Below are 24,507 nucleotides of genomic sequence, written 5' to 3'. Positions count from 1 at the left end.
TATTCTCCTCAATTAATTTAATTGCAACAACATTTTAGGTACAAATTAAGGGGGGGGGGTTCACCCTGATTTTTTTGTGAAACTTGTTTTCGAGATAGCAGTTGACCAACAAACTAGGACCGGTGACCAAACTTTTGAGGGGGTCCCGGACCCCAACCGCCAAACGGTGCCCGCGGGGCAGCCACGCCCATATTTTGACCAAATTAGGCCCAATTTAGCCAAATACCCTGAACATGCCCAAATCCCAGATTTTAGGTGCTTTACTTGTAGCTAGTGCAAGTGGTCCCTTGAACTCGTATATGAATTTTCATCAAGATTGGACAAAAAATGACTGAGTTATGAGCCAAAAACTATATGACAATATTTGGGCATACGCACCAATTTTGATCGATTTTGGCCCATAAATTGGTCAAATATCAATATTTTTGAATGGAATTAACTTTATATGGAAGGTAAGCCTATTCTACACAATCTCTATGAATATCAGCTAAATATCTACCTAACTGTGGATTCTGTGTTCAAATAATCGCAAAAAATGAACAAAACTGCCCATATCTCAGTTCGCGACATTTGCAAAACTGACTTCGCTCAAAAAAATAGAACTCAATAGGGTTTCAATATTTTTACATGAAATTTTCAGAATCAACGTAGAATCGCATTTCGACCTTAAGTTTTGGGACAGAATTTTGAGTTAGGCCTTTTAAAAAATTTGGCGGCCAAATTCTGAAAAATGCCCGGCAAATTTCAGAATTTGGCCGCCAAATCAGTTTTTAAATTATTCATGTTAAAAGTGATGAGACAGTAAATTTCAAACGTTTATCAATCAATTGGTGCTTGAATCAACGTTTTGTTATTTAGTGAAATGAAATGATATGAGATTGAAAATTCGAGGGAGTAAATGACACTTTTTATGAGAATTGCCCACCCGATCGTAAGTCAAATTATTATTTTGTCCAACAGCTCCTTATAAGCTTATGTACAGTCATTCATTAACAAAACGAAATAGGATATCACGTAATCACAGTTCCTATTTAATATCATATCCATGATACTAAAAATATTTTTCAGCCGAAAGACACATGAAGGACCTCATTTCTTCAATACAGGAAGGACCTGTCGTCCTTCCAGGGAAAAAAGCTTGACGAAATTTGGCTCTGTCCGGTATGCGGGAGATGCCAGACACGGAAAAATGTGAGTAAAAAAATACTGAGATGAAACAGCGCCCCATTCCCGCCTTGAGAGAAAATATATCATACACGACGCCCCATTTTATATAAAACTAGAAAGCCCGTGGTAACAGGGACGAAGCTAATAGTATTCTTTGAAAGAAAGTTTTGATCGCATCAAAAAAGATCCATCCCGACCGAAGATACAGTCAATTTAAATATAAAACACATTAAACACAACGTAATTACCACAAAACCGATAAAAAATGACGTTAAAACAATCTTTGCACGTGCATGTGTGCATTAAAACACCGTTGCTATGGAACCTTTTGGTTGTTACCTAAATTCCTATTTCTCATCAAATTTGCACGTGGGCGGTCGTACAGACAGACATTCTACAGAAATAATTCTTTGAATTATAATAGAGACTAGAAAGCCCGTGGTAACAGGGACGAAGCTAATAGTATTCTTTGAAATAAAGTTTTAATCGCATCAAAAAATATCCATCTCAACCGAAGATACAGCCGATTTAAATATAAAACACTTATCTTTGCACGTGCATGTGTGCATTAAAACACCGTTGCTATGGAACCTTTTGGTTGTTACCTAAATTCCTATTTTTCATCTAATTTGCACGTGGGCGGTCGTACAGACAGCAGAAATAATTCTCTGAATTATAGTAGAGATATCGACAGACGACATGTCTATCAGTGTTATAGCTAAGTATCTCCCTAATTACAGGCGAACGAACACGTGATCCGGTCCCACCGACTGCTATGCCCAAACGGCAAGCTAGCCAATGCTGTGCTGTGGGCCATCACAGCACAAGTACTCGAACAGGACGATGGCTTGATGGAAGAGGGCATTTTCAAAAAGATAGTAGAAACAGGGTAAGTGCTGCATTTTTTAACTTTATCAAAATTTTGCTAATGTTAGAAAGTGAACACGCCCATAATCGATATAAAATTGTCAGGGAGAATTAATATGACCCAAGTGACACTTGTTAAAGTTATAAAGAAATTGCATGGTCAGTACCATATTCACCATTTAGAGTTGTGGAACAGCCAAATAAAAAGGGGGAAAGCCACTAAGCCAGGATGTATTGCCAGACGACTGGAAGTGTGGGTGTGGGACAAACAACTTCGCAAGCCGTATGACCTGTTACAGCTGCAAAAGACCCAGGAGAGCCAGAAAGTAGACTTAGAGGCCGAGAAGACATAGTTTTTCATCGATTTGTCTTTATTTTTAATTGTAGTTTAAATGTTTTCCTGCTTTCCCGCGGTAACTAAAATCCTGGGGTAAAGTTAACGGGAAATCACTATTTTTGGCAACTTTTGGCAATTTTTCGCAATTTTTGGCAACCTTTCACATGAATTTTCAAAATTTCAAAAAAAAATTGCCAAAAATTGCCAAAAATTGCTATGGACACCCCCCAATGCTTGTCATATTTGAGAGTGTGACCTATGAATTGTCGCAACTCACAACTTGATTCAAACGATTGAAAAGCAAAGTTTTGCCTCACGGACATGCACGAAACGTGGTTCAAATCGTTTTAAATGTTACATAAACTTATCTAATTCCATAAGTATTTTCTTACAGTTGTTTTGCATTTCAGGGGAGGACTATAAAGCGAGGAACAGGTCGCCGAAAGGAAAAGCTGCTAAAGAGGCAGTTATTAACTAGCTCAAGGAACAGGATGCCCAATTTTGGTCATCGTTTACCGGTGAGTCTGCTTATTTCTAGATTAAACATATTTGTACTGTATATACTTATAGTCAGTTGTATATGTGCCTGAACTAGATTGATAATAAATAACTAAATAATAATGAGTTCGAAGTCCAGAGGATACAGGCAGAATTATGCTAAATGGTTGAGCAAAATAGAGCAAAATAGAGCAAAATAGAGCAGCACTAATAGTACTGACGCTTATAGAGTTATAGTGTTATTGTTTCTGATTCCATTAGTACTATATCATGTAGCATGACGCATAAAATTGTGACTTGTTGTCAAATCTACTCCACCTTTTCCCTCGTAATATAGAAAGAATAATATTGAAGAAAATTAATAACATTTTCAATCCTTATTGAAAAACGATTATGACAATTTCCTCTATCGAAAGTTCTCATTGCAACGCAAAATAAGTGGTCAAGCTCCTGATGATGAACTCAAAATCAAGAGTTACCGCCAAGACGAATTTCTTCGGTTTTTAGATGGAACTGCTTTAGAGTCGTTCTAGACTGAGGACCCGACAACCAATTAGCGTATAATATATAAGGTTGATTGTAATGGCCTTGTGCTGAAGATATGAAATGTTTCAGTGATGAACATGAGCGAGGAACAGCGGGCTCGATACTACACCGCCAACTACCCCAGAACCGTGCAAAGAATCGGTGCTACTGTAAGCTTTGCTTAGTCGGTGTGTTGCAAACACAGCCAAGCACATCAATACAAAGCACCAGCAGGTTAGCTTATTATAATAACGGTTTAACTGACATTTCTTCAGTTGTTACTTAAACTTATCTAATTCCATATGTATTTTCCTACAGTTGTTTTACATTTCTCAAAACGGTCGCATTGTCAACCGGCAGAGAAGACCAGCAATATTCTAACGCTGAATTTATTATTTCTACAATATTACACCATGTTCAAGACGAACTTACATCAGAAAATGTGGTACTAGCGCATTGCAGAGAGACATTAACCGAGTGCCAAAACGACATCAAAGAAGAGCTCCAGTTATTGGTTCAACGCCACCTACACAGAGAATTTGGATACACACCAATAATTGGGCATCCTACAATTGCAGTCCTGTAAATGTCTCAAACCACTTCATTAGAACACTCTTGCACCATGTTCCACAGGATCTCATATCGAAAAAGGTTGTTCTAGAGGAGCACAGAAAGGTGACAACAGAGTGCCAGAACGACTTTAAAGAAGAGCTCCAGTTATTGGTCCAACGCCACCTACACAGAGAATTTGGCTATGCACCAATAATTGGGCATCCAACATTGTCGTTTAAAGACATCGACGCAGTTTGTGATCGGTTGTGCGGGATTTAAGGAGAAGAAGACTTGGCAGATCCGGTTATTGACCGGAAAATACGACAGGAAATACTAGGTTTAGTATACCACTTTTTTAGGGACATCTCAGAAGAGTACAGTGGAAATTTTATTAAAGGACGCCCAACGGCGACCTAAATACATAAATGCGATTTCACGTGGATGTATTTCCCGCGAATTCCACGTGCTAAAGAATTTATTTTATCATTATTATTATTTTTACCATCATTGCAAAGCATGTATGAAATATTCGGCATTCGAAAAAAAAGGATGCCCAACGGCGTCCAATCAAAATACTAAAGAAAGCACCATCATTGCAAAGCATGTAAGAAATACTAGGCATTGGAAAAAATCAGAGTAAAAAAGCATTCGATTCATAGATGTATTTCACTTGGATGTATTTCCCGCAAATTCCACGTGCTACAGAATTTATTTTACAGAATTTTATATAAAGAGCACTACTTACATGTATGTAAATAACAATGTATACACATAAACAATAATAGTACAATATTTGTAGACAATTACTGTATATTTCTGTCAAGAATTTGCTTATGGATCCCGTCACTCGAATAATATCACAGAAAGCATGACACATTGCTAACGGATTACGGAACTTTTCTGCACATTTGCTTTCTTAGATTTATCGGAAAGGGTCGAAGATATGGTCTCCCATCATGTGTTGTAAAGAGGATACGAGAACTATACCCTTCACCAGACGGTCACTACGCTGATTTTCAGCAAGGTTTAATAAACTCTAGGGTTTAGAATAGCAAAGTTTGATATTCACGGAATTATAATTTTACAGTTTTATATTTGTATAGTGATTTTATAGTATTCTTTATGTCGAAAGATTAAATTAAGATTGTAAAAAATTGATACAATTATAATTGATGCTATTATTATTTTAAAAAACGGGAAGATGTTTTTCCTTGAAGCAGAGAATGACACATTTCTTCCTCATTCTGAATGAGGAAGGAGTTCCCCGAGAGTTCAACACTCCAGAATGAATGTGCAACTACCGGCTAAGGGCTATACTAGTCGGTAGGGCCAGTCGGATTATGAAAACATAATCTTAATTTGGGCGTAAAAAATGGTTAACTGGTGAGCTAGTAAAGGTGGGCTTGACGTATAGTGTCATATACATCGAGGGTCAGAGAGGAATATAGGAATAATAGAAGGAGCTACGATGGGGAGATCGTCGTGCTATTTAGTTAGTAATTGTTAATAAACCAGTTTTACTGAAAGATTTACGACAATCAAGATATTATCTTAATGGATTTGTAAAATCAACACGGCCGCTAGAGTACAAGCTAAATCAACACGCAAACATGCATGTTCAGGTAAGAAGGAAGGAGAAAGTAGGAAGGAGAAAATAGGAAGGAGAAAGAAGGAAGGAGAACGTTTTGTGTTAACCTAATTAATTATTATAGCTATTATATGTGTCCCAGCCGCGGCAGTGACACAGTGTGGGATTAATGTATGCAAGGTTATGTTTATGTCATCATTGGGATATAGCGCAGACAAATTCATAACAACAGCCATCAATAAAAACAAAACAGAAGACATGAGGGGCCGACACAAGCCCAACCATTCATTGACGGAAGATAGACGAGAAGAGGTTACAAAAGCTATTCAACATTTTGAGCCAGACATCTCTCACTACCGTCGTGAACATGCTCCCCACAGGTTATATGTTGATCCTTCGGTGACCATCGACAAAATGTAAGAACATTACAAGACAATGTGCAGCAGTAACTCCGTGTCCAAGTCTTCTTTTGCACAGCAAGTTCATAATATGAACATATCCTTTGCCAAGCTTGGTCACGAAGAATGCGAGAGCTGTTTGACGCAAAAAATATATAAATATTTCATATCAAAAATATATCATATTATTAATCGATTTTGTGGGTTGTTTTAACATTGCTTTGTTACCGCGCAACACCACCTAGAGTTCAATTATTCATTGCTTCAATTCGGGAGTTTCTACCAGAATTGAACCCCTACAAAGAAAATGTTTGCAGCGATAGAAAATTCTTTGAAAGACAGGTATGTCTAAGCGGCCATTTGATCAGCGTGGCATGATGGACTTTTTCAGATCTAAAAACATCAGAATTAATGTAGAAAATGAAGATGAGGCGATAGAAGAAGACCCTCTGCCTTTAGATCAGGGCACAGAACTTGCCATTGATGATGATGAGTCGTCTGAGGATTGTGAAACCGAGCATACTGCTGGATCCAAACCAGTTCTACCAGATGCAGAAACAAGTAGCGAATTTGGATTGTCAGATGAATCTTCAAATCGAGCAACATTAGATATCGGGGAAGTTCCAGATCCTTTCATGATATCAGATGAGGATAGAATTAAAGTGTTAAGAGGCCTTCAGCTATTAAAGTTAACACCCGACCAATACCCATCAAGCAGTCACAGTGTGAAAGGCAAGATGGAGATCAGATGTTGACAGATCAGACGTTGACAGATTTCTCCTGCCAAGAACATTTATAACTCTATAATTCAGTCAAAAATCCTGTGCACGCCCCTGATATAATTACTATAGTAATAACGTTAAATTTTCTATCAAACCCTAAAATCTACTAATTATTACTCTACGGACTACGGCTGCTGATACAAACATTTTCAAAAGCGCTCAATTTCGTTCGTTTTCTCGATATTCTGATTTCAGATATAATGGCTATTTAACTTCTCCTATTGAGATTTCTATCATTGATAAAATACAATATGCTTCAGGGCCCAGGGTGTCCTTCGAAAGAGTTCTTTCATAGGGCAGAGGAGGTTTGTGGACTACTTAAGAACAAGAAGCATAGCAGTATATGGCTCTTCCTGATGAAAAAAATGCAGTTCATCTTAGCTGCCATTAATTCAAATATGAAGATAGAGCCCCAAGCCTTTAAGCTGTAAACGCGGGTTGTAACGGACCTCATTGTACGGAATTTGAGGTGGTATAGAATTATTCCAACTCTACATACTGTGAGTAAAAACATAAAATTATAATTCTTGTCAATCTGTATTTTTCGTGTCTTAAGCCTTTCGTAATGTTTTGCGTAAAGTTACTGATAGAGTTAAGAATGAAGATAGCATAGGTTTATAATCAGCGACAGGGAATTGATCAAATGGCATCCAATTGATGTATTTCCCAGTAATTTCACCAAAACAAACAAAATGTTGTTGAAAAATCAATTCAACATTTCAACTGTCTGGCCTGGTTAATGTGGAGATGATTTGCTTGATAATAACTTTCACAGGTTCTATCGCATGCGTGGGAGTGGATAGAGAGGAATGGGGGAGTTGGACTTATGTCAGTGAGTGAGGAAGGGCTAGAGGCCGTACAAGGTGTAGCAAGAAACATAAGGAAACACCGCTGCTACCAGGGAGACATTATGTCAAACCTAAAACAGTGTTTCGAAGAAACGTTATTTTTTAAACATTATAGATAAAGACTACATCAGGTAACTAACTAAAATAATAAAAATTCTCGTCCTAAACTTTATAGCAGTTATTTCAAGGGAATTTCCTATTTCAAATTTCCCTATTTCAAAGCAATCAAAGCACTTTGATTATTGAACTTGTAAAGTAATTCGTATATTTGCAGGGAGACTACACAGCGACACAAGAAGAAAGTTCACTGATCGAATGTAACTGGATTATCTATAGTGAATCATCATTAGCTATAGTACAGTAAAAAATGAGTTTCAAATCCTTCTGTTAAGCACAATTGCTGCGACGATGTGGACAATATCCGACTCTATTTCCTGGACGCGTAAATTGTGCGCCCAGTGCAGACATTTAGAATTTGCAGATAAAGCGTTATAAAACTGTTTGAGCATAAAAGTTATTCCATCATGCATACCGCATAGTTACCCCATGAGACACTGTCCCTTAAATATTCAATAATTTTAAAAGTGTCTTTTATGTAAGGCGCGAACACCATCTTAAATGAAACAGTTTTCAGCACTTTTCGACAGAAACTAGTTCATATCATGCACCTTATTCCTTAGAGGGGCAATTATAATATTAATATATTTATTTTTTATTGTAGCTCAAGATTTAAAATTTGTATTTTATTCCGTGTATTCCTTGTATTCCTCGAATTCCTTGCATTCCTTGTATTCCTTGTATTCCTTGTATTCCTTTCATTTCTTGTATTCCTTGTATTCCTTGTATTCCTTGTATTTCTTGTATTCCTTGTATTCCTTGTTTTCCTTGTATTCCTTGTATTTCTTGTATTCCTTGTATTCCTATTTAAATGTTAGACAGAGGACACTGAAGGTTTGAAAGTGAAGAATTCACCGTTTTTCAATGTGCCAACTGTGATAAGGTCGTGGAGAAGTAACTACTCGTTTTAATATCAAATATATCAACAAATATAACACAAACACCAGAAACGATCAGAAAAGTTTTAGAAGAGGAGACCGGGATCGAACGAACTTACTACCCTGGGCAGTTGTCCAAGATGTTGGAGCTCGGGTTAAAAGTGTTCAATCAATCTTTGGCATGACAAAAGAAAAGTAAGTGTTAATAATGCAATTATTCTGATTAGATTGTTAAATTAGATCAATATATGTGCGAACTGCGACCTTATCACAAGTTATATTCCATTTTCTGAAGTATTCTATTTCCTGATCGGTTATTCACTTATTCAATAGCATTACATTGTTAAACTGTCTATTCCTCACCAGATAAAACCAGCATTTGAAGATGGTATTGGGCGACCTGTGTATCCTAACTTCCTAACACCGACATCGAAGTTCAAGAAAGAAAGTATATAAACAAACACTACATGCAGCAACAAAATCTTGAGCAACTACTGGAAGACCCCACTAAATCGATCATATGTGATGTCATGAAAGGTTAATTAATCGCACATGATTGCAAATTTTACTTCATATTATAATCTATTTTAAAATATCTTACTCTTAAAAATATGAATCGTATCACTCAATTAGGCGGTAAATGTTTTAGATATAGAGACTAGAATGGATCAAGTACTGGACCTTGTTGCTGAATATGCTAAATCGACAAACAAAGAGACTAGATTCAAGAAAGGCAGGCCTGTGTATGAGTGGTTCACGACATTCAAAAAACGTCATCAATCTGCTTTATCTATCAGGAAGCCAGAAACAGTAACAGCAGCACGAGCAAAGGGGCTTAGTCAGAAGATTTTGGAAAAATTTTTCAGTATGTTCAAAAATGTGGTGACTACCAATGCAAATGTTCTTTTGAACAGTCCAACACGCATCTTTAACTTAGATGAGACTGGTCTCTCCACGGACCCTAAGTTGCATAAACTGTTTTTCCGAAAGGGTGTAAGGGACGCCCAAGCGATACTTCCAAGTGAGGGGAAGGCTATGTACACTGTAATGTTTTGTGTAAGCGCTGCTGGGGAGTTTTCTCAGATTTAGCAATGCAACGAGGCCAATGCTTAGATAGAGTACAAGCGATTCAGGTGACTGATCAGAAGCACTGCGACTTATTCTTAAAGAGGGTATGTCATACGATATAAATTTATGCGATAATAACTATTTGTGTGATAAGGTCTCTTTTCGTTGAGAAGAGATTTTTCTTCGAAATTGAGTTATGTGTCATATGATGATTATCATAATCGCATTTGACATCTAGGGAGATGTATTGCAACGTAACGTTTAACACACAGGAAGTTTATCGAAATGTGAGGCTAAAACTCTTGCTTAAACGGACTTCATACTCCCGAATGCATATATGTTCAACTGCGAAATATATCAAGGGAAGGGGAGCCAATCAGAATACCAGGTGTCATTTGGCCATGGACCTGGAGTGTACCTGGACAACTTCTTCACTTCGACAAAGCTACTTTAAACAAAACAATAAACGATGTACTAATCTATATAATTATTTTATTATCTTACTATCTTTTTATAGTTATTGCAATTGTCGTTAAAGGTTAATTCACTAGCTAAGCTCTGTGGAGTTAGAAATTGTAATAAACACTCCACTGAGTTGTAGTATCCCCCGTCATACCCAGTCATGTGTTTTGGGACCAAGCACTCTGTTATCCCTCGTAAATGCTGTTATATGGCAATGTAGTCGCTTTTTGCATTAAGAGGCAAGGAGGAGTTGCGGGCAGTACTTTATCATAACTTTCAGACCACGAACTGTGAAGTGAGAAGAGAGATGAAAGTGAAGGTGGAGTTCACCGAAAATCGGTCAAAAGCAAATGGTCACCTACAATTCAAACAAATTAATTCATTATTGGAAACGTGTCTTTAACGAATTTCGTTTATTGCGAGGCATATAATAAACAAGTTTTATTGAAAGATTTACGACAATCAAGATATATCTTCTTGGATTTTTACTATCAACACGGCAGCTAGAGCACAAGCTAAATCAACATGCAAACATGTTCAGGTTAGCAGGAGGAGAAAATAGGAAGGAGAAAGAAGGAAGGAGAAAGAAAAATAAAATAGGAAGGAGAAAGTAGGAAAGAGAAAGTTCTGTGTTAACTGTTAACCAGGGTTGTGAAATACGTGTTTTGTGCTAGTCTTTCACGAGAAACTCCTCCCAATCGAAAAAAAGGGTTACGAAAGACTGCGTGCACAAATAGCAGAAAAGATGGTACGGCATTGTATATCTTTATCATTAACCCACCTTTCAGTATTAATATCTTACTCCCTTAACCTCCCCAATCCTTAAAATGAAATTATTGTAATACTAAACTTAAACGAGATCTCCCCCTGATCAAAACCCACATAGCTTACTGTAACTGCTTCTTCTCACTCAGGTAGAGTGTGAGTCAGCTGGAAGGATATCGGACATGAGGAACGAAGTAGACTAGTTCTGGAAACTAGGTGGCTTGACAATAAAATGGTTCACGTGGGATCTAACTACCTATGTGATACACCACCTGGAGTTTGCAAGCGTTGGTCCAAGCCTCTCAAGGACTATATAATTCTGCCAAGACCAAACTCGATTGGAAATTATAACGAGCATATGGGAGGCACGGACCAAATGGACCAGTCGCTTAACACGTACTATTGTGAGAAACAAAAAGTGGTATTGGGCACTCTTCATATTTGGGGTGTAATCGTCAATGTACAATGCTTGGCTCCTATCAAGAAGTTCTAGACAAGAAGAACCCTTTTTGTCAAACGTGTTCAAGACTCAGTAAAGTTTGATGGGGTCAATCACTTCATTGCTAAAGCAGAGAGAAAGAACAGATGCGGTCTCTGTAATAAAACTGTGATGTACTACTGTGTCAAGTGCAACATTCAGCTGCATATCGAGTGCTTCGCAAGCTAACATGGCTACCGTGGCTTAGAGACTAAGAATGACACATCATTGGAGAAGATGCAATTCAATAGTTTATTACGTTTTTCATGAAGTATCAAAAGGCTAGTTTATTCAGTTTTAAAAAGCTGCTAGTTTATAATGTTTTTTATTAAGTTTCTAGCAAATAATGTATTCGATTTATTTAAAAGTAAACGATCCTCTGCATTTTGACAATCTAAGTTGCAAATTATTCAGAATTGAACTGCGAACTACGTTGAGTCTCGCATATTGATGATTGCTATTATAATTTGATTACACCGTAATCATGGAACCAAATCCTTATGAAAAAATCCTTTTGTATTTATCAGATTTATATTAATATTGCCATTCACTTACTTCGTAATATGTCGTATTTCCTCAAAACAATTGTGTACCTTGACGGGAAATGGTCAGCTTTCCTGGACCATTTTAATATACTTCTAAAAAGTTCAGGTAAGAAACACCAAAAATTCATGGGATGGGAATAATACTGAATTAAATGGGAAAATGACTCGAACCTGTCACAACTGACAAGGGATTGTTCTCAGGAACAGAAAAATCTTGCTCGGCAACATGCAACTGGCCTAAGGGTGAACCCGATGACTGCAGTATGTGGGAGATGGTCAGATTGGGAAGAAACTTACAACGATTGGCTGAAGCATGCCGTGTCACATAATAATTTTGGAAGAGGACATTCGGGAGGAAAAGCCCTAGCAATGGACACCAAAGCAGGTGAAATTACTACAACACTAAAGCTTTTTTGACAATCAATGTATTATGTATCTCCCTTGTCGAAAGTTTAAAGTTGCGATAAGGTTGAATGCTTGCGCTTAAAACGATATTATAAGACGATTCCATTCCAGCTCCGGTGAGAAGAAGAAAAACCACCGGTCAGCCAAATAGTCCGGCCCCCAGACGTCTGCGAGTGACTACGTCACCACAGAACCCAACATCATCAGGACAGTCAGAAGTTAAAATGTATTAATGTTGTTTTTACAAAATTTTGTTAGTTGATGTGCGATAAGGTAGTTTTGACAAGTTTGAATTGCGTTTGGAAAGATATATAATTGTTCCGTTTCAGCTCCTGCAAAAAGACGAAAGCCTACCGGTAAAGGGCCAGCTCCCAAAATCCAGCTGACCTCGATTCCAAAGTCAAGAGAGGAGCCAACCTCGCCAATCTTACACAGAAACATGTCACCCATTAGAAAATTTCCGAATCAGAGTACACCCATTAAGAAAATCCTGAATCAGAGTAAGGTTCCCTCACTTAAACCTCTGTCAGTTTAAACTGACTCCTATTTCAGCACCCCACTCACAAGCTTCATATGTAATATAATGGATCATAATTCACAATCACCATTAAATCGGAGTCAATCTAGTCCTAACTCCAGTGGTAGAGCAAGAACAGGTATGTGTGTGTAAATGTAATATGCCGAGCTTTAAATTACATGCACTGTAAAAATCTCTTTCACTGGAAGAAAGAAGAATGAACGCCGTGCCAACGAGATATTAGACCATTTCAACGAGTTTGTGATCCCTAGTGAAGTCAAAGGCATTAGCCTAAAGCTTCTCAAGGGTCTTAAAGTTATACCACATTCAGTAATTGACATAAAGCCTGTGTTCCAGAACGGATCATATCATGGAGATAGTGTTGTTCAGCAGATTGCGCAATATTGGGATGACAACAGTAGCTTTTCTAATGACCATAGAAAAGGACGCTCCTTCTACTCTATGTCAAAGAAGTCATTAATAAAGTCTGACAACCATTTGGCTAAGTTAATACTTTCAGAGAAGTTCAATACAACAGACCTCTCCGTTGGAAGAACACGCAGAGGGACAGTTGTGTACAGACACCCAAGAAAGGTCATTAACAAATCAATGAACATGCTTTATGAGGACTTCAAGGCTGATAGGAGTCTGCCGGGCAACAGAAAAGTATCTATAATCTTTTTCAAGAATTGTTGCCCTTTCTTTATAACTAAGGCTACTTGTAGGGAAGTTTTGTTAAAAAACAAGTCCTCTAAAAAACGTAAGAAATAGCTACTCTTTTTTAATTTAGGATTGGTAGAGTTGCTCACACTGTAGAATCAAATTAACTGATAGTTTAATAACTTTTTTATTTGCAAAATTTCAAATAAAACTAAATTATTTTTTTCATTTCAGATAAAGCAGAGTCAAAGTTTGATAGCTTTTTCACGGCCCACTATGAAGTGAACGTGATATTACTTTCGAAAATGGCGTTTCTCTCGTTGCAAACTATAATATGGACAGTTATTAATTTTTACTTGGATTTTAATATAATCGTTATATTCTTCTCAACAAGCGTGCTAGTCAGCTAATTTATCCTTGTATTAGATCGTACCTTTTCATTATAGACAATCAAGATTAATCAAATCTAAATCTCAGCGCTAGAATTGCTAATTTTCGATTATAGCTATGGAGAAATAAAAATATGCTGGTGTGATGATTCATGGGATATGTAGGACAACAGAAGCTAGATCAGCTAAATATTGGATTTACCTCCAGATCTCCGGGTTAGGGGAACCATTGTGCAGAGGTTAAGAGCAGTGGACGAGAATGATGCTCTTATTTCGGGCATCATATTTGCACCGAGGTCCCCCACCATGACCAGTTATTTTAACATATAAAACTGATTTATTTTAGCCTATCTTCTATTTTAGGGTTGTTTTAACATTGCTTTGTTACCACGCAACACCACCTTAAGCTCAATTTATCATTGCTTCAATTCGGGAGATTCTACCAGAACCCCTACTAAGGTTTGAGTAATTAGTAGTTCCCCACAAAGTAAGTTATTAGTTATTCTTACAAATCTATATTTAGTAGTCAAAGTTTACACATCGATTTTAAAATGGGTCAACTGGACAACTTCTTCACTTCGACAAAGCTACTTTATCATCTCGGACAGCAAGGTATAGGCTGCACTGGGACATTTAGTAGAAAAATTATGATAATGATTGGCGCACATTTCGGGCATCATATTTACACCGAGGTCCACCTTTCTTCAGATTGTTTTCAAATATCAGAAGAGGTTATGAAATCAACTTGCAAGGTATTCAGTAATATCAAGGCATCGCTAAGTTGGGAGAGAACACCTGAAATATAGCACCATTATTACATAAAAATAAATATTAAAATAGTGTTACTTTTTTTGGATAACGGTTGTTGCAGCTCGGAAAACTTAAAACGTTTTGTACGGCTTTACGTCTTGAACTTTCAGCTCTTTATTCATTTGTTTACCTCCTATTTCGTGTTCCTTCAAGATTTTTCCCTCTTCCTCTCCTTCTTCCTTTTTCTGGAACTAACCGGGAGAACACAACTGTTCATGTTGCCTAACGCCCGCTTGAATCCTGACAGCCACAGGACAGTGAGTTGGTGACCGCTCCCGGACTTATTTCGGTTGGAGTTGGCCGTCATACTTGCCTCGTTACTACTTGACTTAACTGGTGAGCCAGTAAAGGTGGGATTGAGGTATACTGCTGTATACGTTGAAGAGGGTCAGAGAGAAACCAGCTACGATGTGGAGATCGTCCAGCTGATTAGTAAGTAATTTTTCCTCAGTTATTATTTAATTTATTTTACACTGTTTTATTCCTGTATAACTTATTACTTTATCAAAGGCTATCGGCGTGAGCTCAAGGTTATGTAAAAGCAGCTTAAACTCGAAGTTAATGATGAGCATAACTTACGGCCACGGGGGCAGCACTCCTAATAAGCACAGTTCATGGAAGAAAAACTTTCAAAAAAGGAAAAATTCCAAGAAATGTTATAGATGTGGAATACCAGGACATATTGCTAAAATATGCAGGGAAAAAGTTGACAAATCTAAAGTTGCTAACAATAAACATCCTAAAGATCTGATAAGTCTTAAACATGCTTAAATGGTCACCTACAATTTAAACGAATTTACTGATGATTGAAAACATTTTTTTAACGAATTCATTATATTGCGAGGCGGTGATAACAAGCGATTCGGAGGAGCCATCGGGATCCGCCTCCGGTGCCGGGAATCCCGGTCCTTCAACCTCAGATGTCACACCAGTCGTATCATCAGGTGTCACACATACAGTTTTCGTCCCTAGGCCGAAGTGCAGGCGGCCAGACATTGACCAGTTCTTAGAGTCTGGCAAAAGGAGGCCAGTACCTAGAACCCTGCCGACCATCCAGATCACTCTGAGTGAGTACTCTGTGGTGGACTGCTCCTGGGATTCAGCTTAGTTTAAGAAGTAACATTACAGTTATAGTGCACATAATATATATCATAGAGGGGATTTTAACGGAAATATGGTTTTAATATTATCTTTTTTCACAGGAGTGTGGCATTCATTTAAGCCAGGAGGACATAGACTTGGCGACCGCACCTTCGGAACTTGAAAACACCAGCGTGTGTCTTACGTTTCAATCCGACATTGTTGAGGCATCATTGATTCAGCATTACAAAGAGGTAACCATGCGATAACCGTTTAATCCACATTTAGCCGATTTCTATTAATAACTTGACATATTTACATATAATATTTATTGCTTGATATCTCTTTTTCCGCTTCCGCGAATCCTTTGTATAATCTGAATATATTGAAGAAATGGGAGGGAGGGAGGGAGGGAGGGAGGGAGGGAATAATTAGAAATGTTTAAAAGTTTCTTTAATAGGGACGGAGGCACTGCATCGAAAGAATAAAGGTATCAACGCTGTTTTTTGTGCCAACATGAAAATTAGCGTGGATGATCAGCGAGTGATCCTGTGAGGGAGTTGGAAAAAATGCTGCGAGAGTCCACTCTCAGAAAACTTCTGAAACAAAAAAAGTTGAATATTTCCTTGTTTTAGTATTTCCTTAATTTTACAGTGTCAGATGTGCGGGTCGAGTCACATACAGTCGAGACTCAGACAATATGTTGGACAGAAACAGGAATAAGTCTTTAGAAATATCTGCTCAGCGGCCAGCAGTCAATTTCAACCAAATTGTCTTATTAATAAGTTTTTCAAAGTGAATAAAACTTGAAACTCATGCTACATACCATTTCGATTTATAATTACTATTTATCAAGTCGAAGGGGTCGTCAGAAAGAGCCTCGGCATACAAACTGATGAGGTATAATAATCAAAGATGTTTCACCGGTTGGCTGGTGAGCCAGTTATTCAAAAACCCACGCTAAATATAATCAAGCCACCTCCAAAAGTGCAGGTGGGCTTAAGATGTAGCGTTATCTACATCGTAGAGGGTCAGAGAGATACGAGCTACGATGTTGAGATCGTACAGCTAATTAGTTACTAATTGTCCCTCAGTTATTATTTAATTCATTTTACACAACTGTTTTATTCCTGTATAACTTAATACTTTATCAAACTTTACACAAATCTGAAGTAGCTAACAATAAACATCCTAAAGATCTTATGGTCACCTACAATTCAAACGAATCAATTGATGATTGGAAACGTATTTTTAACGAATTCATTTTGGTGAGGCATATAATAAACAAGTTCTGAAAGATTTACGAAAATCAAGATGATGGATTTGTAAAATCAACACGGCAGTTAGAGCACCAGCTAAATCAGCACGCAAACATGTTTAGGTTAGAAGGAAGGATAAAGTAAGAAGGAGAAAATAGGAAGGAGAAAACAGGAAGGAAGGAGAAAGTTTTGGGTTAACCTAATTAATAGTTATGGCTATTATATTATTGACCTTCTGTGTGTCCCAGTCCCTGGTCCGAGTGACCAGATCTTAAAAACTATTAGGTTGATAACGTTATTTATCATTTTCAGGATTCATGGATAGAATTATGAGTACCTAAAAAACGTTTACTGTTCTGTGATGCAAACATTGGTAAGCAATTTATTATCTATCTAGCCAACTGTATCTGTTACAAACTTTTTACAACATTCTACTGTAAAAACATCCGACAAGGTATTTATATTGAACGTCTATAAGATACCTGACCGAAAAGTTTAAACCAAGGATCGCCCAGAGTGATCATAAAATAAGTCCTTATGGTCACCTACAATTCAAACGAATTAATTGATGATTGGAAACGTATTTTTAAAGTTTTAACGAATTCATTATTGCGAGGCATATAATAAACAAGTTTTACTGAAACATAATGAAAACGAATGTTTCCTTTGACGAGGATTTTCATTGTGCTGGGACTACTATTGCCTGGTCGAACGATAACGTAAGAGTAAGAAAGGCTACCTCTTCAAAACAACGCCGTCAAATTCCTGCAGAGAAACCTGAAAGAAAGAATGTGGTACTAAATATTGATTCTGACGATGAAGATGGCTCAGATAATGTTGTTGGTGAAACTACAGAAGAAATTATCGCCGCAGGGAGTATAGTCAACATGTTATGGGGTACATCTCAAGTAGCAATTGGACGATTTGTGTCTTACAATACAGGAGATGCTTCGATGAAAGTTACAGCGAAAGAAGTATATCCTCAAAACATCAATTTTCTTGATGAATGTAGACAAGGAATTTTCAAAGTTGGGGCTCAGGTGGAATGGCCATCGGTAGAGACTGAGCTGAACTCGTACACTTCACTCCAAAGACCATCAAAACCAGTTAAGGGGGCCGGGGGGGGGGGTCTTCATCAAAATTCCCTCGAAATTGACTTTATAGTTGTTTCTGATAGAGGGGAGTGATATCTACCAGCTGCTTTTGGTCCCATAGAAAAATATTGTTCCTAGCCGAAATTATCGCCGGTCTAAGGTCAGCGCTTATGTGTAATTGTATTGCGCGACCGATTTTCAATCGCAAATTTTGAAAATCGAGTCTAAAAATCTATCTTCTCCTACATTTTTTGAGCAATCACCCTGAAACTTTCAGGATATGCTCTAGGGACCATTTAGAAGAGATCGTTCAAGCCAAAATTTTGAGATAGGCCTTTAAAAATTTTTAATTCAATTTTGAAAATCTTGGACCTGAAAAAATCGTAAAAAAACGAGGTCCAAGATTTTCAAAATTTTATAAAAAATTTTTAAAGGCCTATTTCAAAGTTTTGGCTTGAACGATCTCTTCTAAATGGTCCCTAGAACATATCTTGAAAGTTTCAGGGTGATTGCTTTAAAAATGTAGGAGAAGATAGATTTTTAGACTCGATTTTCAAAATTTGCGATTGAAAATCGCTCGCGCAATACAATTAGGCATAAGCGCTGACCTTAGACCGGCGATAATTTCGGCTAGGAACAATATTTTTCCATGGGACCAAAAGCAGCTGGTAGATATATCACTCCCCTCTACCAGAAACAACTATAAAGTCAATTTCGAGAGAATTTTGATGAAGACCAACCCCCCCCCCCCCCCCCCCCCCCCCCCGGGCCCCCTTAAGCGAGATGTTGACAGGGCAGATAAAAGATAAGGGCAAGATAAGCAAAACGTGTAAAGATGACAACGTTTGATGAACCTGTCCAGAGATGTGATTGCAAGAAGAAATGTGGAGTTCATTTTTCTTGATAAACAACTGAACAAGAATCGGGAAGATTATTGGAATGTGGGGTCTTTTGAAAAACAAAATATGGTGATTGCAAGTTTGATTGAAAGAAAAGACAAAGAAAGGTGAAGTTTGAAGATATGAACGCAGCCAAAGATGAACAATCGAAAGTATACAATCTGCGCAACACCACCTAAGTTCAATTAGTCACTGCTTTAATTCGGGAGATTCTACCAGGACCCCTACTAATGTTTGGGCAACTAGTAGTTCCCCACAAAGTAAGTAATTAGTTATTCTTACAAATCTACATTTAGTAGTCAAAGATTACACATCGATTTTAAAATGGGGTGTGTAGGATATTAGAAAACAATAAACGATGCACTAATCTTTATAATTATTTTGTTATCTTACTATCTTTTTATAGTTATATCTAATCTAACAAAAAAAAGGAAAATATCCAATAAGGAGGGATCATTTCAAATAGATGAACACCAGATCTAGATGCAAAATATTCCAGAGGAACTAGCGAACCTACTAGCGGATATGCAACACGGTTGTTTACTAAATCAACAATGAAATATCGGTCTGAAGATACTCAACTGGCTAAAAGGCTCTAAATTACAGCAGCCAGAAAGATACAGGACAGTTCTGTTGAAGACAATTGTGTTGAGGACAGTGTTGAGGTCAACGATACAGCATTGGTTTCTTCAGGTTTCTTCAGGTTGTTTTCAATATCAGAAGAGGTTATGAAATCAACTTGCAAGGTATTCAGTATTGGTGATATCAAGAAAAACGCCAATCTGGAACGCAGGCCAGATAAAGTAAGTTACTATAATATTAGAAAGAAATTGTTGATATAAAGTGAGCTGTCTGAGTGTATAATAAGGTGCTGTATTTAGACACGGACTGTATCATTCAACACATCAAACACTGAATTCAAGATAATGAATACAAGTTAGCAAGTATGCATATATTATATTTAATACTCTCAAGGACTTGATTTATACTATAACGACGCGACTGCAAGAATTATAGCTTGAAGTCTTAAGATCATCGTTTCTACATAAAAGCTGCTGATGTAGAATTTTAAAACTGACGTTCTTCTCTCCTCCCACCATGTCTTAATATTGTACAACGACTGGAAGAATTACCTGCGCAAACTTAAGATCATCCTTTCTGCATAAAAGCAGCATAAAATTATATTAATACAAATAACGTTGTACTAACTCAGTGCACCGTATAGGCAGATCTTTTAAAGCCTGAATATGCCGTGACTTTCTGAGAAACATAAAGCACCACTTTCTTCGTTTCCATGGAAAGTAATGGCTTCAACCATACATGAAAATAATCTCAAATGATCGCCTTTTTGCAAAGGTTTCTAGTGCCTTTTATGGAATACAATTTGACAGAAGATGTTTCCTAGTACATCCTTGTTACCACGGAGTAAAGATTTAAGGATATTTTCCAAACCAATGTCCAATTTAATCCATTCATTGTTGGCGAGATAGCTATTTATTAGCAATGTATTCCCGTAAAGTTTTCTTTACTATTGAAGTAGTCAAACTCAGAAAAAGTGGACAATATCAAGGCATCGCTAAGTTGGGAGAGAACACCTGAAATATAGCACCATTATTACATAAAAATAATTATTAAAATAGTCTTACTTTTTTTGGATAACGGTTGTTGCAGCTCAGAAAACTTAAAACGTTTTGTACGGCTATACGTCTTGAACTGTCAGCTCTTTATTCATTTGTTTACCCCCTATTTCGTGTTTCCTTCAAGATTTCTCCCTTCTTCCTTTTTCTGGAACTAACCGGGGCGTGAGCTGCCCGCCCTACAGTACGAGAAGCAGCGGTAGTGTGTGATCCGGTTATACCCGCCAGGCTGCACTACGACAGTGGGAGAACACAACTGTTCATGTTGCCTAACGCCCGCTTGAATCCTGACAGCCGCAGGACAGTGAGTTGGTGACCACTCCCGGACTTATTTCGGTTGGAGTTGGCCGTCAATGACGGCCCGTCATACCGTTACTATTTGACTTAAAAAGAGTAATAAAGCGTTTAACACATTATCAAACACCTGTAATAATAAAAACAGTTTTATTGCCTCTGTTCTAAAACCATGTGGTCATGCTAGGTGTCTCACCTGTAGACCATTCATGTCTAACTCTATTTTCACCAGTCACGTGACAAACAATTCTTCTAAATTTTCTCACACAGATTCCTTTTCTTGTAAATCCTCTTCTATTATTTATCATATTCAGGTTAGCAGGAAGGAGAAAGTAGGAAGGAGAAAGTAGGAAGGAGAAAGTATAATTATGGCTATTATATTATTTACCTTCTGTGTGTCCCAGCCCCTAGTCCGAGTGACCAGATCTATGCGTTAGGAGAAACCATTGTGTAGAGGTTAAGAGCAGTGGACAAGAATGATGCTCTTATTTCGGGCATCTTATTTGCACTGGTGTAGTTCAGTAGATCCACAGTGTTGCTAGGCTATAATTTTATATTTTAATTTTTCAATTCACCGTTTTTTGCCCTTCTTAAATTTAATATTATCTCATGCATATATTTTTAATTCGCACCATTTTTACCTCCTTATATATAGTTCTTCGGCATATTTTATATTTATTAGGCACATGTTAGAAACGGCCCAAGAGCACTACGGTCCTGAGAGTAAGCTTGTGCTAGCAAACGACGAAAGGAAGTGCAAGGCTGGTATCTATAATGGTGTAGGTGCAGCTGAGTGTTGGTCATGAATCATACGAGGAACTATGTAGGGCAATCAATTGTGATGGGACAGTCTGATTTTCTCAATTATGAGAAAGCACTAAGTGAAAGTCAGAGGTCTAAAAAACAAGGCCATTGCTGGCAAATGTGAGTGCGGTTCAATTAAGAAGAGGAAAGCCTCATCTCTACTTCAGACTCTATGACGACCTTGAAGATGGTGCAGTGATAATCCAGAAGAATATGTATGTTCAACTGCGAAATATATCAAGGGAAGGGGAGCCAATCAGAATACCAGGTGTCATTTGGCCATGGACCTGGAGTGTACCTGGACAACTTCTTCACTTCGACAAAGCTACTTTATCATCTCGGACAGCAAAGTATAGGCTGCACAGTGCACTTGGACATTAATAGTGGAAGAATTATACAGTTTTGCCTTTCCCATCGATATCAAGATGGAAAGCTGTCTAAATATATTTATTATATTTGTGAATAAGACGTCTAACCTTTGTGGTATCGGACACACTGTACAGTCCAATTTGTTTAAACCAATGAACATGCTTACGATCACGAGAACTCTACATTTAGTAGTTTACACATCGATTTAAAAATGGGGTGTAATAATTATTTAATTATTTTCTTATCTTAATACCTCTTTTTATAGTTATTGTAATCGTCGTTAAAGGTTAATCTACTAACTAAGCTCTGTGGAGTTAGAAATTGTAATAAACTCTCCACTGAGTTGGGGTAACCCCGTCATACCCAGTCAGTGGAACACACGGTTGTTCTGGTCACTAAATCAACCAAGCATTATTGCTTCATGTTTCAATCGTTCATAACGGGAGAATTTTAATTTAGTTGACACAAAATAGTATAGTAGTTAGAGAAGACCATGTTTACTCGAGAGTAGATAAAGAAGAAGAGAGTAAATAAAGAAGACAGCTTGTATACATCCTACAAATATTTACGGAAACGCTTAGCAAGCAGTCTCTTGGGTATCTTGGCATTTTTCACCAAATCTAGAGCAGTCTTATAACCCTTTGGAGGTCTTTTCCGTCCATCTACTAGCCCATAAAATACCTCATTAAAGTAAAATTCGGGATAGTTCCTTGGACAATGGGAGTAGTGGAGTAGATCGGAAAGGAACTAATTTCATGAACTGTAACAGGAAATGATAAATAACAATTTGAACACTTAATCGCCGTGTTTGCTTACGTAATGACGTCTCGTATTGTTCAAATAGAAGGCGAAGAGCTGGAAGCTCTTTGGAAAGGCCGAATTCCGGAAAATACACAAAAAGCTACTCAGTTCACGGTTAATTTGTACAATACATGGAGAGAAGAGTCCGCCCGTTTGGGGCAAAGGTATGCCCTGCTGGACTTGCTGTTCTTTCAATGATATTTAACAGTATGGTAGCCAAGTTCATAGTTGAGATAAGAAGAAAGGACGGACACCACCGGCATTTACCCTGTCACACTAGAATCCTGTTTTGTGGAAAGTTATATTGGGGGAAGATATTGTGGAAAGCAGATAAAGCAGAGTCAACGTTTGATAGCTTTTTCACTATTCCAGACGGCCCACTATGAAGTGATATATCCTTCGAAAATGGTGTTCGTCTCGTTGCAAATATAGACAGTTATTAATTTTTGTTGTTTTTGAATAATATTTATTACTTGGATTTTAATATAATCGTTTTATTCTTCGTCAGCTAATTTACACTTGTTTACACACAATTTTTACAAACAGAATTAATCAAATCTAAATCTCAGCTTTAGAATTACTAATTTTCGTTTATAGCTATGGAGACATAAAAAATATGCTGGTGTGATGATTCATGGGATATGTAGGACAACAGAAGCCAGATCAGCTTAATATTGGATATACCTCTTTTAGGGGGTAAAAGAGGAATTATCTGATATAAATCTTGACAAAAAATACAATATTTGTAGCCAATTACTACATATTAATAATTATGGCTATTATATTAATAACCTTCTGTGTTTCCCAGCCCCTGGTCCGAATGACCAGATCTCCGCCTTAGGGGAAACGATTGCGCAGAGGTTAAGAGCAGTAGACGAGAATGATGCTCTTATTTCAGGCATCATATTTGCACTGAGGTCCCCCACCAGTTATTTCAACATATAAAACTGACTTATTTTAGCGTATCTTATCATTTCTATTATCTGAACTTCTCGATACTTTATTCTCGATATCATCAGACCAGATGATAGTATTCGACATTCAAGGATATGCACGTGTGACGAGCTTGATGAAGACACCACGTTTGGAGCAGGAAACATAACTACATAAGAGGGGATACAATAGCAGCGGTCAGCGTTCAAAGCAGGTCATGATTGTAATGATCTTTGTAAGAAACTGAAACCAGAAGTGAGACCGTATGTTAGGATAATGGAAGTATACACAGCGTTTGCACACTTCACGATGGAAGTATCAGCAGGGCGGATGATAGACCTACATCGTGCAACAAAGTGTTTTGATTGTGATAATCTATGTATGCAGAAGAACATAGCGTACAAACTGACATGTAACGTCTGTAAGTGTAATGCGGAGTACTGTGGTGAAACAGACAGATTTAAACGAAATAGATGCTGGGAACACTTAAAATCAGTAAGAGATAAAAGCAACAAGACAGTGATGGGGAAACACTACATTATCACACCCTGATATAATCTTTTTGTTGATAATCGGAACCATTTTTTGACTTGATTCGAACGATTGAAAAGCAAAGTTTTGCCTCACGGACATGCACGAAATGCGGTTCAAATCGTTTTAAATGTTACATAAACTTATCTA

This window comes from Bolinopsis microptera, chromosome 13 (assembly GCF_026151205.1).
Source record: "Bolinopsis microptera isolate Bmic1 chromosome 13, MBARI_Bmic_1.0, whole genome shotgun sequence".
In the NCBI taxonomy this organism is placed as follows: domain Eukaryota; kingdom Metazoa; phylum Ctenophora; class Tentaculata; order Lobata; family Bolinopsidae; genus Bolinopsis; species Bolinopsis microptera.
Note: the sequence above shows the minus strand (reverse complement) of the source record.